The following is an 18,576-nucleotide window of genomic DNA, read 5'->3' as shown; positions in this document are numbered from 1 at the left end:
TTTGTTTTGCCGTACTTTCAGTATTCGCAAAACCAAGAAAGGAGTCACCTAGATATTCGATGATTATACTCTTTGCATTCCGTTCACTTCTTTTCCAATCTTCTGTTTCTTTTGGAATCTCACAATCAATAACTTTTAATGCATCAATTTCTTCCAAGAGTGCTCGTACTCTAAACTTCCAAACCGAATATCTTTCGCCATCAAATGGTTTTATATTTCTTTTCACTTTATCCATTTTAATTTTATTGGGCGTAATCTGGGCCCATAACCTATTAGATTTTCAGCTTTATAAATAATACAGTTTTTCTTTTATTCCGCAATTCAAATATTTTATTATTATACAACTTGTCTTCACTATGTATCACAAAGGACTGAATGAAAAATTTTCTTAATTCCAATATGGAAAAAACAAAATTGAAAAGCCTACTATTTCAAAAATAATACATTTCGTTAAATTATAAAATTAATGAAGAGAACAAATAAATTCAAATACAAATTACAATAACAAAAGAAACGAAATATAAAAGGATAACAATATGAATTGCTGAACAATGTATTTTTGCATGGTAACAGAAATTCAATTCAAAATTTAAAACATAATATGTTTTCCCAATAAACAATTTAGTTTATGTTTCTCCAACAGTAACGCATCAGAAATACTAAATTTCTGAAATTTTAATGGAAATCTTTCCTCTAAAGGCATGTCTCTGCATAATAAATAATGAGCTGTGCAAAATATTATATTAGGAATTCGTACTATAAGGGTACAAAAGTACAAAAACGTACTTCGTATTTTACCATTAGTATTAAATTACAAATATAGGACCTATCATTATTAGAAATATTTTAAATATTTATACTTAATCCAAAAGTGTATTTTGTAGCTAAATTAATGTTTTTATTTTAAATATAAAAAGATCCGCTAACGACGTAGCGGGCCTATGCTAGTATATATATATATATATATATATATATGTGGATTCGCTAATGAGTCGTTTTAGCATCTTGTGTAACCTTTCTCTCAGAAATAATTATACATTTTCAATCACAACGAAAATATTATTTCTGAGAGTTTATTGCTCTGTTCCGATTTTGCAGTTCAAGATTCTTGCAGGTTCATGCAAGAATCTCTCCTAATCTAATTTGGGACTAATCACAATTGATTTCGATTTTCCCTTTATACATTTAAAACACTTTTTTAATACAAGAAAATAATATATTTATATAAAAACATACATTAAGATTTACTTATAGGTTCTGATACTAAAAATCGAAATGTTTTTTTGTGATAACCACGTAGTCATAAAGTTGGTTATAAGAAAATGTGTGAACAATTTTTGAGTTTAGTAAAAGTTTGAACAGTACAAGCACCGCAAAATTTTCTATATAAATATTAATCAACGTTTTAAAAATGTAGGTGACTAAAGATAACAGATTATAAAAAAGATGATTGTGCTCTAAAAAAAGTACGTATGGTCACCTTATTTATATGTACAAGAGAGAGAGAGAGAGAAAACTTTGATTTCCATAGTATAAACCGGATATAATAGACACGCATATAGCGAAAAAGTTAATTCTTCCCCAGACATTCCCATTGGTTTTCTTATATACAGCAAATGGCTGAAAACGATTAGAGTAGTAACCCAGTTGTTCAAAAAATATCAATTGTCTGCTATTATATAGTTATATTGCTAGTTACTTGGTGATTTAGTTACTTCATACTCCAAATTTACTGTTGGATTTTTTTGTCAATTGAAAAAGTTGTCTACGCACATCATACCAATTCAGTAGTTACTGGTAATGCAAAGGGTAATGAATCGGCTATCGAAATGACTGTATACTGGTAACGGAGGCAGGGGACAATTGACTTCCCTAATGACATACCCATGTTAAATTCACCAGTCTAGGGCATGAAGTGGTAACTAGTGGTACTTACGGGTAATTAGTAAAATATCTAGTTCATCACCAGTTACTCGAACTACTGGGAAGTAATACAAAATCGACCCCGCGTGTAGATTTTCAAAGGAATTGAAATTTTGTAATTTGAACCCAATTAAATAATTAATATTTAAAATATAATACTAAACACTTGATATAACAACCGATATTTTTTTGATATGACCCTTTTAATCAATTTTTAGAAAGTAACTTTTTCATAGTTTATATCCTAAAGGAATGAGAAGTCCGCCATCTTTTCTTATCCTCTGCTCATCATATTTCCTTGAACAATTTATTTGAGACATTTTTTTCATCCTGGCATGGATCGGTCGAATTTTGAACACTAAAAATTAATTTTAAAAAATTTTTAAATTACGTTTTCTTCAGAATTTCTTAAAAACTGTTTAGTTAACTTCCTTAAGTTATATCCAATATTGTTCGTTGCAATAATTTTGAAGTGTTTTTTTTTTTTTTTTAAATTACGACTTTTTGATAGTTTTCAAAATTCATATAGAAGCCAAAAAGTATGCTACTATAAGGTGTTTTAATTTTCTTAATACAATCGTCAGAAACGTCTTCGACATGTTGAGTAGTGGGAAAATATTCAGAAATACCTAAAGAAAATTATAACCTAGGTAGTATTTGCAAGATATAACGGAACATCTTAATTTTGACACAGTTCATTTATTTGGTTGGCCGACGGAATTAGACTTAGATATATCGTGCAAAAGACCCAACGCTTGAGCTAAGAATGGCGTGTATTGAGCTTTGCTTAAATCGGCTCAAATTTATAGATAGCTCTCATATATATATATATATTACGTTTGGGAAAAAGAAATCTATTATTTTTTTGGCAGATCGCTGTACTGATCGATTACTCGTAAATCGATCAAACAATTTCAGATTTATGCTCGTTGGAAGAGTAATATTTCCCAGTAAAAAAAATATTTTGTTGGTTTTTGTTTGGAGCAGGGTGTTAAAAATGGAAGTGAAAAAAGAGAAAATTCGGTACATCTTACCGTATTTCTTTGATAATGCCGCTAAAATTGTGAATGTTATTTATGGTTCCGATACTGTAACAGCCAATTATGTGCAATTTTGGTTTCGTAGATTCCGTTCAGGAATTATTGATGTTAAAGATGCACCTCGCACAGGTAGGCCGGTCGTCAAAATTGTCGATAAAATCGGAGAAATGATCGGCTGTAGCAGTCGTAACATCGACCAGGTGCTAAAAATCGACCATAACTGTTTTAAAAAATTAAAAAATAACAATGGGTATCCTTTTCCCCAACCTAATATTTTCCACCGATTTTATCTAAATGGCGCACTAAGTACCAAACGTTTTGAGTCTAGAATAAAGTATATACAATTTTGTTCAAATCGGATTAACATATAATAATTCGGTTTGAACAAAAAATATTCTAATAAATACACGACGTTTGTCCGCTTAGTATGAAATTTTGCACAGCGCGCTGTTCTGCATCATACCAAATGACGTGTGTCAAGCTTTCTTTAAATCAGTCCGAATTAATTATAATTGTACCCTTCACCATACCGTGGTACAGGGTATTATGATTTTGTGCATATGTTTGTGACAGGCAAAATGATACGAGATAGACTCATGGTTCCTTTTGAGAATATGTATAGAATCTTTTTCAGAGTCGGTTAAGATATAAAATAGTCCGATTTGATGCAAATGATGCACTGAACTCCCTATTTTTATCCTATTGAGTCTATAACTATAGGTGTGTCTGGTTACCTTTCCAATAACATTTATTCAGTAAGTTCTAGTTCAGAGAGTAAGAATGTAAACAGACAACATTTAGTAAGATTCAGCAAATAAACATCTGATTCGAGGATACATTTTTATTTGCGCCAAAATAAAGAAACAAACAACGGACAAACAATTATTTGTATTGCATTTAACATTAAAAATAAAATGAACAATATAAAAGAAAAATTGATTTGATATGTTCCCCGGGAACATTTAAGCTTCCTGCATCAATACATTGCCCTCTATGTGGAAATTGCCTAAGAATATATAAGGAATTAGTTTCTAATTTAATGAAACTTTGCATTACTTACGAATTTTCTTCCATTTTCTGTGATTTTTATACAACTTAACTTCAAATTGAACTTTGCAAATCAAAAAAATGTTTTTAAAAATTTTTGTGTTTGGCCATAAAACAGCTGATCATAAATGGCCGAGTTTGAAAATCTTACTGCATAAAATTCTTTCAGTAAACTCCAGTAAGTTTGTTGTTGTTGAACTGTCAAAATTTTTCTATGATTTCATACAGAATTACATATGTATGGATTGATGGAAATAGATTCATAAATGGATCACAATTTTAATTTTGTCCGATTTTTTCAATTGCCCTCCAATATATAATATGTCTATTATATCTGTTGTATGTATTATTGTGCAAACACAACCAATATCATTATATAAAGAAGTTTGCTATTGACTACGAATTAAAAAAAAAATAAAACGGCATATCGTCAGCTAAAATGCAAAAAGGCGTAACTAACAAAATATTGAAAATTGACTTTTTGAATGAATATTGTGAATGTCAATAAACTACATGTGTTGACAAAGTTTTTCACGTCTGCGGTCAAAAAAGGAACTTCTATTAAAAAAAAAAACAAAAGATGCTTCTCCTACACAATTATGCTTTTGTTAGTTACGCCTTTTTGCATTTTAGCTAAGGATATACACTAGAACTTTTTACCTGGTTAACCTACTTTATGAGAATTTATTTGACACAGGGTTAACGAAATCCGGATATGAAGACGAGTTCATTTTTATTTTACTCAAACTCTATTCCAGCATAATAGATATAGAAGTGGAGAACCGCCTTTCCCGAAAGTAATTTGATATTCCTTTATTAGTATTTTTTCTAAAATAAAATATATTTTATTATTTTATAATTCTTTCCAATAAACTTAGCATTTAAGACTATCGCCGAAAATGGAATATATTGAAAGACTAGACCAAAATGCCAAATGATTTATTTATAGAAATACTGATTTTTTGTATATTTCAAGACAAGGTCTACGAACAACGGAAAGGACTTCCAATGGGCGTCACCGATTATAGCTGACGTAATAATGGAGGAAATATTGGTGACTTCTATAGAAAAGATGTCGATGCAACCGAGGATACTAACAAAAAACATTGACGATTTATTTTGTATAGTGAAGAAAACGGAAGTCGAAAATACAAACAATAAAATAGAGGAAAATGACATATCTAAATGCAATAATAATCAAACGAGACAAGAAACTTAAACTAGATTGGTACCAAAAACCAACAGCATCTGGACGACTTATTCTAATCACCCCGTAGAGTGAAGATAAATACGGCAACAAATTTTATACATAGAGTTTTCAATATAAGTCCTGATTTATATTAGGCGAGTTTACTTGCGGCAATTATTATCGTTCCCTTTTGAACTTGCTTCATGCGTCTGTACAAGGCAATTCGGTTTCGAAAATATTTCTTTTTTTCATTTGATGTCAATAGTTTTTTCACATTTATATAAATATAAAATGTCAACGAATACGAAATACACAAAACGAATTGCCAGAAAATTGTCGGTACGAGCAATATTTTTCCATTTCTATTCCCCTTGCCCCTCTCTACCTATTGAAACATGCAAAGCAGAATAAAAACTTGAAGAAGAGAAAGAAAAAGCGTATAAAATTTAACTTACATCCCTGCACATACATTGCACTTTGACTGGACACAGACCAAACTTCAAAGATATTGACATTGTAGCACAAGGTAATAATTACAGAAGACGATGCACATTAGAAATGTTACACATCCTAAATGTACCGACGGAAAAAATAATTAAACTGACTTCTGACTTCTCCTATTTCTCAGCTTATCACATAAAGCAGTGGCTTGCGCAGACGACTTGAAAAGGCTGTCGAACGTTACTCCCAGTATCTTGGGGTAGTTGGTGGTCGGAATCAGTTCTCCATCGACCATTATGTTCAGTGGGAGCTTCATTTCAGCCTTCCATGTGGTGAACAGTGTAGCTGTTGATTTTGTGGCGGCTATTTTCATATTATTTACAAGATCGATGTAGAAGTTTAACCTCTCACATATGCCATCAATAATGGGTCCCGACGCCATGATCGTACAATCATCCGCATACATTACGATCTCTATGCCGTCCGGTGGTTTTGAACTGCATCGCAGTTGAACTGCAAGAACGATGCATTTTCTAGGCGGGGAACAGCAATATACGGTGTTAAATGCTGGGGGTTTTGCTGCTGAGGCGACTGCGAGGATGTCTCGTACTCCGACGATTCACATGGCGAATCAGACGACGACTCCTGAGACACACTGGCAGACTGGCGCAGCATGAAGCGACATAACTCACTTCGCAGTACTCCTGGATCCGGTTCAGTCCAGAGCAACCTCGAAAATGCATCCATCGCATCTCACCGAGATTGATTTATTGTGGATCCGGTTTCTGCAAACACTACAGAACAAAGGTCCGGAGTTACTTTCAATCCCGCCATGAACCAGTAGGGTTCGGAGCAGGCATTCCGGGATATAATACCGCTCCCGTGACAAAAATGACGCACACGAACATGTATTTGTTGAGATGGCATCCTCTGGTCGAAGTCCATCTCTGAGTCAATCCGGTACAAATAATCAGCCGCCGTGGGATTGATGTAGACCAGTATGTGCGGGTAATGTGGACCAGGAAGTTAAAAGGCAGGTTGTAGATTGGTTGTTATAAATTTCAATTTATTTCAATTAGTGCCCATGAAATTGACCCCTTTTTATAATGGTCCACATTACCCGACTTTGATTTTTTTTTATTAAAAAAATCGGCTTAAAAAATAATAATTTTACTGTGGAAAATGAAGTTCTACATAACTTTTTTATATTTGAGAAAAACAAATTGTTATACACTTGTGATAAAAAATGTTTCAAATCCCAGATTTCAATAAAAGCTTAACTAAATTTTCAACATTGCAATTATGTACTAAAAAGCATGTTAGATGTTTGTTTTTACTAATTACGAAAACATATATCAAGGTGGCACTGTCATATTTCAAGCATTTTCAAAGATATGGAGGTGGTCCACATTAAACACATAGTCCACATTACCCGAAGTTACCCTAATGAAGACACTTTTCTTCTACAATAATATTAATGTAAGATTCGTGGATTTAAAATGTTCGTTTATCAAATTGTAAGTATGTTTGTATTCTTTGTAACAGATCCCTGAAGATGATTGTCGATGACAATCGAAATATTGGAAAAATAATAAAAAAAAGCAGGCGAATCACCATCAAACATAATTCTTGGTTTTCTAATAATGTTGTTACTTCTTTATATAAAAATAAATTTAATTGTTATTGCATTTGATCATAACTATGTACATATGTAATGAATTATAAACGATATTTGTTTACTCTTGCGTAAGTTCAAGTTCAATTCTATTACATTTCCGTAATCAGGGTGCATCAACCATCCATCCGTCTATCCGCATACACAGATAGTATGTATACAAATAATAAACATCTGCCCCCCATTCTGTGGGAATGATGAGATGTGAACAACGTCCATATTCATATTTACAAACAAATGTGGTGTTCCAGACATTGTTTTTGTTTCGTTTTCTTGCCGTTATCAATCAATCTCAAGCCGTTCAATCCACATCGTTCAATCGCATCATATTCATGAAATTCAATTAAAAGCCAAAACCCTCACAGAATTCTGTTCGTTTGAGCGCAGATCACCAACGACGCAGAAAAAGCGCAATCAAACAATTTCGAAATAAAACAAAAATTTGTTAATTGTTCTGTGGGCTACGCGCGTTGACTGCGTCCCTCAATCAGTTGGAAAAGATTACTCAAAGTGTCAACACCACAGCTCCATTCACTCGCTTCGCGGTGCATTGTTCAGAACTATCGAAAGAACGAAATTGAAAGTCGTCAGCGGTTTCTTTGAACGTGACAATATTATTGATTTGCCAAATTCGAAATCCGATAAAAAAGGCGATGATGTTGCAGCGACGTCTTAACTTGGTCACAATCTTCCTTGTTGTGTTGACTATAATGACGCATCATAGCAATTTTGGACAAGCCGTGCCCATACTTGGTAACTAGCATTTGCATACATCGCAACATCATTTGAACAAATCAGATAATTAATATGTATGTTTGTTTGTGTAATTATGTTTGAATTGAAATGTTGTCGTTGTTTGGTTCCCATTTCCAATCTGTGTAGGACAACAAAATGAATTCGATGACAACTCCAAAATGCAGGGAAGAACGAAGCCAGTCCTGGTGTATTGTGACGAAATTGGAAACCATTTGAATTGTATACTATACTGTAAAAACCTAGGCCATACCTCTGGCCATTGCGGTGGTGATTTTATATGCAATTGTTTCTAATAATAAAGATTGATTTTAATAGGAAAATGTATAATAAGTTTTATAGAATGTTTTATTTCTCTCCATCATTATTTGATTAGCAATTGCAAGTTAATACATTCATACTTATGGAACATCCCATATGCCAAGGGCTCCTATATCAGATTTTTCCAAATTTTATACAAATGTTTCCCGATTATTTTCCGAGTAATCTGCACATACTCTGAAGCAGCGACGTAGCCAGATGTCAAAAGGAAAATTTGAAAACGTGAAAAATTTAATGGAAAGTAAAAAATAATTTGAAATTTAAATACAAAAATATAAGATTGTAACGTCAAATTATAATGAAAAGAAACGTTTCGGTTGGTCAAGACCAAGGTTTATTCATAAGGTTAACAGGGAGGCGAATTCGAAGTTTTCAAAACATATACTTCCCCTCATAAGTTATCTCCTGCTCTTCTTCACACGTGAATTGAAATTTTCGAACTTCTGCACAACAAAAGCAAAAATAAACGTCAACATGGTATTTTGCAGAAATAGTGTTGCCATACTATATAAATTATATTAACATTGTTTCTGTTACTTTTTGTAATTTCGGTAATTCTGACGATAATTAAATTATTAGTTTTTAATATTCAGTAGTGTTTGGCGGGTTATTTGGTATACCATTTGTATTTTGTTTTTGCAAAATAGTCAGGCTTAATCCCAGTTTGTTGTTTTTATAAAAAACAACTATTTATTAGTGGGGAATGTATGGCATTGTCCGCCGAGGTGTAAGGCAGGGAAGACTATAGTTTCGGATCTCGCCACTGATCCTCATCAGTTCCCTAGTTTTTTGTTGGGATATTCTCCCCAGAAGCTATTAATAGCTTCTTTACAAAAAACCTTTCAAACCCAAATGTCTCTTGTGACAATTCGAAGTTCTTACGTTACCAGCGATACGACCCCAATGAGAAGTTCGTTTCGTTGAGAATATCCCAACAAAAAACTAAGGGAACTGATGAGGATCAGTGGCGAGATCCGAAACTATAGTCTTCCCTGCCATACCCCTCGGCGGACAATGCCATACATTCCCCACTAATAAATAGTTGTTTTTATAAAAACAACAAACTGAGATTAAGCCTGATTATTTTGCAAAAACAAAATTTTTTAATATTTTATTCCATGGTATAATAAGGAAGGTAGTCTCATGCACTCATATGTTAAAATTTTTTAGTTACTGTACCTTCATTGCCATGATGCAATAATAGCTTTGTCTGTTTACTGTATATTTGGTAACAATTGTTACAAAATGTTGTCTGTTTACCCAAAAATCCAGTAAAAGAGAGTCAAGTGAGAGAGCAAGTTTGACAGTTCAACAACAACAAACTTGCTGGAGTTTACTGAAAGAATTTTATTCAGTAAGATTTAGCAAACTAAGCCATTTTGAGATCAGCTGTTTTATGACCAAGCACATAAATTATTCAAAAAATTTTTTTTAATTTGCAAAGTTCAATTTGAAGTTGTATAAAAATTACAGAAAATGGAAGAAAATTCGTAAGTAATGCAAAGTTTCATTAAATTAGAAACTAATTCCTTATATATTTTTAGGCAAGTTCCTGATAGAGGGTTCCCGGGGAACATACCGAATCAATTTTTCTTTTATTGTTCATTTTATTTTTAATATTAAATGCAATACAAAAGAGAGAGAAAAAGGCTTACTCTCTGAAATAGAACTTACTGAATAAATGTTACTGGAAAAGTAATCAGACACACCTAATAAGGTGATGTAACAAAACAAAAACCTTTGTTTTAGGTTCGTTCCTTTACTCAATAATTTGTACGAATTTGTACAAATTATTAGTCTGCTTTTCCACAGGCAGATTTTTATTTGGCAAATTTTTTGTTTTCTCTTTTGAAATTTTCGCTTGCTTTTCCATTACCAAATTTTTCTTTGCCAAATTTGCGAATCAAAGTACAAAAGAAAGAAAAAAACGTCAAAAGTGTTTGCATTTTAAAGATTTTTTTAATATTTTATTTATTTTCATTATATAATTTTTTTTATTTCATTATATAAATTGCAAATATTAAAAATTAAATTTCACTTGCACAAATTAAAACAACAGGTTGTTACATGCGCTGTAGTAGGGGGGTCATGTCCATATGGGCTCCGACTAGCTTGGTCGCCTCTCTGGGTGTGGTCCCAACCCGTCACCCCTACTCCTGACATGCAGCAATTAAAATAAAGACACAACACTGAATACTACATTAACACAACGATGCATCACCTCCTATAATGGACCCCCAACCGATGACCAATATCATGCCCACCCAACCATGATCAGTACCTCCTCTTCTTTACCTTACTGACCCCACAAACCGCCCACATACATCACTTACCTCGTCCTTAATTCCTCTTTAGCTAACTCAACACATCATCATTATTATCTTGACCAACATTCAAATCATATTTATTATTATTTAAAACAATTACTAATTCTAACAAAAAAATCGTTTATACTTAATAAAAAAAACTTACAACAATAAAAATACAATAAATATAAAAAAAAAAAATTATCAAATAAAAATGTAAAATGGTTGTTTTATCTCCTCTAACTGGTTGTTAGGAACTTTTAAATTTTAACGGCTATTCGCCAAATCAAATAACGAAGGGTCTTTTGACCATAAATCTTTTACCTCAAGAAAAGGTTTATTTCATGTCTAATTTCATGAACATTGACAAGAACATAAAATTACACTCGCAAAGCGATTTTTTCGACTCCACAATGAACGTGGTTTTTAACTATATAATTTTAACACTTCAAACCCACCCTAATAACCTCGACAAAAGAGCTCTGTTGCGAAGAAATTTAATGGGGAAAAAAATAAAAAAAAAACTATATTGAAACCTAAGCTTTGAGAATGCTGAAAAAAAAGAAACTTTAGACATGTAATAAACAAATAAACATAAATAATAATTCTAATAAAATACGTCAATACAAAGAAATGAGCATAAATAATAATCAAAATATTAGATTTTAAATATAAAAAAAAATTAATAATAGGTCAATTAAGATTGTTAAAAATGAGAATTTTAGATATGACTAGTGACGCCGGCTTCTTTTTTATTGATATTATTATTTGCGCCACTTAGAATTTTGTTTCCAGGCTTGTTCTCTTTTTTTGCACCAATCGTGGTAATAGCATAAATTTTCCACCTTGGAAACACAGTAAAATTAGGACAGTTTGTCGATATATGAGTGGATCCTATTGTGTCTTGGATCATTAGCACAGTCAATTTCTTCTTTATAGGAATAAAGTGGTGCTGAACCGAGATCACGTGGAATGCTTGTATAGCCACTGTCCCGTAGATGGCGGTGGGACAGATATACTGGTGTTATAAAAAGTTGGGAAATTATATTTTCCTACCTTACGCAATACCGGGATAATGTCTGTGATCGGTTTGGTCGTCACCCAAGAGATAGCGCTAATTTTTGTTGTTGCGCTGTCGTGTGTAAACGTGGCTGGCCTATCCAAGAAATAATGATTTTAATATTTGGCTTAAAAGAATTTAGCCACTTTAATAATTACCTCAATGGCTTTCGCCTCACACTTATTAATTAATTTATCCACTGGGTTCACAGTAAAAACCAAGAAAATCACACAATCCGCCAAGCAAACCTAATTTTTAAAGAATTGGTAATGATTTTTTTCCATTTTTCACTAATTTTCACATAATTATCACCTTTTATTTTAATTTTATTTAAATTTGTCGTTCTTATTTCAATTTAATATCTTAATAATCATGAATATTTTCTCTGAACTTCAATTTTTCACATGAACGTTTTTTCTCGTCCAGCACCAATTTTCTAACTATTAACCTCTCTTCATAGGCTACTCTCTTTTATAACCTTTTCAGTGCGCAGTTGTAGCTTTCCACTGATCGACATTTTGTTCATTAGACACCAGTTATCCTTATCTAAATTAAATAAATGGTCCCTTTCTAGTGAAACTTTCATACTCATATTCGCCCAAAAAATTTAAGAGTCAAAATTTTTCTCGCGACTGCTATCTAAGAGTATTTATCTCCATATCGGCAACACCACTCTACTTTGCTTAGTTCCCTTATGATACCAGTTTCATTTGGGATATCACTTCGTAGTGAATGTCATTCATAGCCATCTGACAACTTTCATTGTTTTTGGCATTCGTATTTGGCGGTGGTAGTATAAGCTTGCGTCGTTCCAATTTATTTTTATATTTCTAACATTAAACCCTTTTATATTTATTAATTATATCTTATTTTCTTTTTAGCGGCTTTTCTGGTGGCGGAGTGTCTGAGCTGGCCATATTTCTGGTGAACACCCATCACTTTCCAAGGAAGGTAATATGAGTTCAATGCAAGAATTTTGGCTGCCCCGGCACTCTCCCTCCTGTCGCAATTTTGCTGAAATATAAGTCCTGGCCACCATTCCCAGGCAATACAAAACACGACGACCCCCAAAGAAAATTAAACGTGGCCTCATATATTTTGCCTGCCACCAACCAAAATCACAGGCATTTTAATAGCCTGTCTACCAAAAACAATTCTAACATTACTAACAAGGCATGGCTAACAATGAAAAGTGTTACCCGCAGCAAGTGCCTACCAAAACCAAAAATATTAACCCCCTTACTAACATCTAGACCTTCCTAGCTTCCCCATCTTTAACGGCACATCGGAAGCTAGGAATAATTTAATTCACCCGTGGTTTTGAGACCGCCACGAAGGCAAAAATGGTCTCCCCTAAAAAACCCTCCACGCAAAATTTTTTTTGGGTGTCCAGGTGCGGACTTGGGCATTTCGAGGGCCTCGCAACAAGGTTTGTAAACAAAAGCCGGCTGTGTGTCAGTAAAGCGAATAGGTTCAAAAGGAAATGTCAACAAAATTGTTTTCAACGAACAGAGCAAAGCAGAATTTGCGTGTACGGCAAATTCTGAACAGGCAAATTTTTGTTTTTCTTCCTCGCACCCCTCTCGCCTACAAACTCAGTATTTGCCAAATAAAAATCTGCCTGTGGAAAAGCAGACTTACAAAATGCTGTTCGTTTACCCAAAAGTCCAGTAAAAGAGAGAGAATCGAGAGAGCAGAATTGACAGTTGTGTTACTGAGTATTTGCAAATTCTAACAAGGAAAATTTACTCAGTAAGAATTTTCTTGTACCATCAGCTGTTTTGTTATGTTTTGTAAACAAACAAAAAATTTTTCTCAAGAAAATTGATTGTTTTGTGAATTTTATTTTGATTTTGGACTTGGGCATTTCGAGGGCCTCGCAACAAGGTTTGTAAACAAAAGCCGGCTGTGTGTCAGTAAAGCGAATAGGTTCAAAAGGAAATGTCAACAAAATTGTTTTCAACGAACAGAGCAAAGCAGAATTTGCGTGTACGGCAAATTCTGAACAGGCAAATTTTTGTTTTTCTTCCTCGCACCCCTCTCGCCTACAAACTCAGTATTTGCCAAATAAAAATCTGCCTGTGGAAAAGCAGACTTACAAAATGCTGTTCGTTTACCCAAAAGTCCAGTAAAAGAGAGAGAATCGAGAGAGCAGAATTGACAGTTGTGTTACTGAGTATTTGCAAATTCTAACAAGGAAAATTTACTCAGTAAGAATTTTCTTGTACCATCAGCTGTTTTGTTATGTTTTGTAAACAAACAAAAAATTTTTCTCAAGAAAATTGATTGTTTTGTGAATTTTATTTTGATTTTGTATCATTAAATACCAAAATGGATGAAGAAAACGCAAGTATTTAAAAATAAGGTAATACAAGAGTAATTGGCGAACTATTTTTTAGGTTCCAAATCCAAACAAAAAAGTGTGCATCCCTAACATGTCTGGAACATGTCTGTAAACATCAATCAACATCAATATATTTCCAAATAAATAGTTAAAACTTACCGGTCACAACCCTTTTAAATGTTTGTGGGGAACAAACAACATCAATTTTCCGCTTGTTACCCATTTTTCTAATAAAAATGATGTTTTTTAGTTTGCGCCAATTTGTTTGTTGTTTTAATCAGCTGTGTCGAAACAATCTTTTTACTGGATGTTGTTCGTTTACTTTTTGCAGTTTTCTCTCTTGAGAAGGAAAAATTCGTATTTACTCTCTGCAAATTCTTACTGAGTAAATATTACTGGGAAAGTAAACGAACGAACCTTTTATCTCGATTATCTGTCAACATTTTCCATATAATATTTCAAATGGTTGGCAACACTGCACATCGAATTCAAATATAAATTACCCACTTTGACAGTTAATAATTCATTGATTCATTGTGCCATGCTTCATTGCCAAAAATTATAATTTTTATTTCCTCCTGGTGATGGCAAAATAATAAACTTCTCATAATGTGAACATTTTTAAAAGATCAAAACCGGAAAATTAATATGTGGCTTTGGTATTTATAAAGTCCATCTGTGAGCCTGACAGCAAACATAGACCCTAAATCGAAGTTGTTGATTATGCTAATATTAAATAAATGGTGGACATCATGGAGCACTTTTGAAGTTAATAAATAACATTATGAGCTAGCAGTAATTTTAGTTTACGGAGATCTTTATAGACCTGGAGGTATTCTTGCAAAATAACGAGAGATCTGCATATAGGAGATCTTGAGGACGATTTATTAAAGAACTATAGGAGAAATACAGTATTTTAGGACACCTAAAGGTATGGACCTGGTGAACATTGTTTTATAGACCAACCGAAAATGGTCTGACCAGCTGAATCCGATGATCTTTTATAATCCAATTATTTTAGAATGTATAGTGGTCTTCTTATATATGGAAGAACTGGTGGCGTTCTTATAGAAGACATGAAGATATTGGGTGGCGGGAATTTAACACATTTCCCTATGGCAAGACGCTAAAACAACCTAAGTGAAAAATATATCATTGTATTCCAGTTCTTCTTATACTAAATTTCATATCGATCAACAAATCTTTAAGACGTTCCTTTTTCTTTTTTTGAACAAATATACAAAAGGTAAACAAACAATATATTTTGTCATTGCTGACATTTAAGAACAACAAAAAAGCATTTGACGGGCTCAAGTACACAAATCCCATAGTTTTGAAATGAGATTACCTGTATTATTTTGCCATGCAAAATGAAAAACTCTGTAATATCATTAATTTTTTGATTGATTTAAGAGAAACATTTGGTAACCCTATATTGCACGATCTCATTTCAAATTAGTCGTTTTTGACAATGCAACACAAACCTTAGTATTGAACTGAAGCCAATGGTCAATGATATTATTGGACCATACCATGATGCAATAATAAGGCGATGTATCAAAACAAAAACCGTTGTTTTTGTCTCGAACATCAGTCAAATTTTTCCATATAATATTTCAAATGGTTGGCAACACTGCACAACGAATTCAAGTAGAAATTACCCACTTTGACAGTTAATCAAGACATCAGCTGCGCTAAATGGACTACCTATTCATTGTACCATGGACCATACCAATGCGGCTTCATCCTGGCAAATCCACCTTTGACCAGATTTTCACTCTGCCCCAATCCTGGAAAACACCCACGAAAAACACATCGACACCTTTTCGCCTTATCACTTCAGAGGTGTTAAAAGTCATTTCTGTATTCCGTATTCCTCCAAAATTAATACGGTTATGCAGGACAATTTTAATTGGCACAAGGTCAGCAGTTAAATTCGGAAAAGACCTATCGGAGCCGTTTAATACCGAACCAGGATTCAGACAAGGTGACAGTTTGTCGTCTGATATTTTTAACATCATTCTGGTAAAGGGTGAACAGAAATGTACACCAAACAACACATGGTATTCGCCCTCGATATATATGACATCGATATAATGAGTCGAACATTGCGAGCGAAAACAGCCACCTTTGAACAAATTGTGAAGTAGTCTCCCAAAGTGGTCCTAGCAGTTGATGGTATCAACGCGCAAGACGTCCAGTAGACTCGGACCAACGTGGAACTTGAGAATTACAGTAGTAAAATATTTTATATACCTTGATACCAAAATAAATAAAACTAATGACATCGGTTTTGAAATTAGAAGAAGAATAGTGTTGGCCAACAGATGCTACTATGGTCTAAGTAAGCAGATTAGAAAACCTCCCGCCAGACCAACATCTTGGAACGTGGGTTTTCTGGAAATCTTTTTTAAGCTTTTAGGCTTATGGAACAACCGTTCCGTAACAAGACAGCTAAGTAAGTATATATATAATTAATAATCTGCATATTTAAACTTTTTGGAAATGTTGAGCAATATAAAATATATTATAGCATGAATATATCACAGGGAGCTTATATCCAAAATAAGGCTGAATATAGCTGTGTCTGGTTACTTTTCAAGTAACATTTACTCAGTAAGTTGATATTTTTGTTTGATGTTGTTGTTAACAGAGCTCCCGAGCATCCGCGAACATTTGTATTTTTGAGATGTTTGAATGTTCTTTCGCAGCAAATGCTCGCGAAAGAACGAATCGACGACGATTTTATCGTTCGTTAATTTTTCGTACAATGCTAACATTCGCGAAAAATTGCAAATGATTGCTCATTCATTGTAACTTTATCATTCGCGATAAATTGAATACATTTGGATTCTCGCCGTGAGCATTCGTGAGAAAGAGCGTATTTTACTTATTCTCCGCACCCTGATTGTCTATTGTAGATTTAGCGTTAAATATTTTTAGGTGATAATTTGTTCCGAATATGTAAGCTATTTAGCGTTATGTAAGATAGATTCAGCGTTGTATATTTTTAGGTGATAATTTGTTCCGAATATGTAAGATATTTAAATATCGATATCAGTCAATACGTGTATTTTTTTGTTTTTTTTTTATTCCTAATCGACGAATTGAAAACTCTTCAAAAAGGTACTTACTGACTGTTATAGGACTAAACATATTTAGCGTTATTCATGCAAAAATTTACACTGTAAGGTATACGCATTCTTTGTTATATGTAGACCTCGGATTTTGCATATTTGCATATTTTTTAATAATGAAGATATCGAAATTCTGATTGGACACAAATTCGTTTCAAAGAATTTAGAATTATTTGAAGGGTTCATATTTTTTAATTTTTTGCATATTTTGCATATGCACGAGATATGCAAAATATGCTAGGTCGATATGCAATAAATATGCAAAATATATGCATAAAATATGCAAAAATATGCAAAATATGCAAAAATATGCAAAATATGCAAAAAATATGCACGGTATGCTAGGTCGATATGCGATAAATATGCAAAAAATATGCACGGTATGCTAGGTCGATATGCTATAAATATGCAAAATATGCAAGAATATGCAGAATATGCAAAACTATGCAAAATATGGAAAAATATGCAAATATATGCAAAAAATGCAAAAAATATGCAAAATATGCAAAAATATGCAAAATATATGCAAACATATGCAAAATATGCAAAAATATGCAAAAATATGCAAACATATGCAAAATATGCAAAAATATGCAAAATATGCAAAAATATGCAAAATATATGCAAACATATGCAAAATATGCAAACATATGCAAAATATGCAAAAATATGCAAAATATGCAAACATATGCAAAATATGCAAAAATATGCAAAATATATGCAAAATATGCAAAAATATGCAAAATATGCAAAAATATGCAAAATATATGCAAAATATGCAAACATATGCAAAGTATGCAAAATATATGCAAAGTATGCAAAATATGCAAACATATGCAAAATATACAAAAAAATATGCACGGTATGCTAGGTCGATATGCGAGAAATATGCAAAAAATATGAAAAATATAGGCAAAAATATGCAAAATATGTGCAAATATGAGCAACATATTTCACATATGCAATCATTTTAATCAAAAAAAAAAAAAATTTCAGGGTAGTTTTCGAATTTGTGTGCTTTCTTTATTTTTAACCTATAGAAATCTAATTGTGTATGTATGCGTTTCATGGTTCAACTGTTAGATTTTTGGGGCATTATGAAAAATTTGCTAAATATATGTATAAAACATGCAAACATATATAACCGTTATATGGCGATATACTTAAACGTGGACCTATATATCCCATTTCCAATACCAAACATCCTAGGAGTAATAATAATATATGTGCAAAATTTCAAAGTTCTATCTTTAATATTGCGACCTAACATACCGTGCATATATTTTGCATATGTTTGCATATTTTGCATATTTTTTGCATATTTTGCATATTTTTTGCAT

Source organism: Musca vetustissima, unplaced genomic scaffold, assembly GCF_032173495.1.
Source record: "Musca vetustissima isolate MV318-11 ecotype Yass unplaced genomic scaffold, APGP_CSIRO_Mvet_v1 utg11625, whole genome shotgun sequence".
Lineage (NCBI taxonomy): Eukaryota > Metazoa > Arthropoda > Insecta > Diptera > Muscidae > Musca > Musca vetustissima.
The sequence above is the reverse complement of the archived record's forward strand: the minus strand, read 5'-3'. Positions refer to the sequence as shown.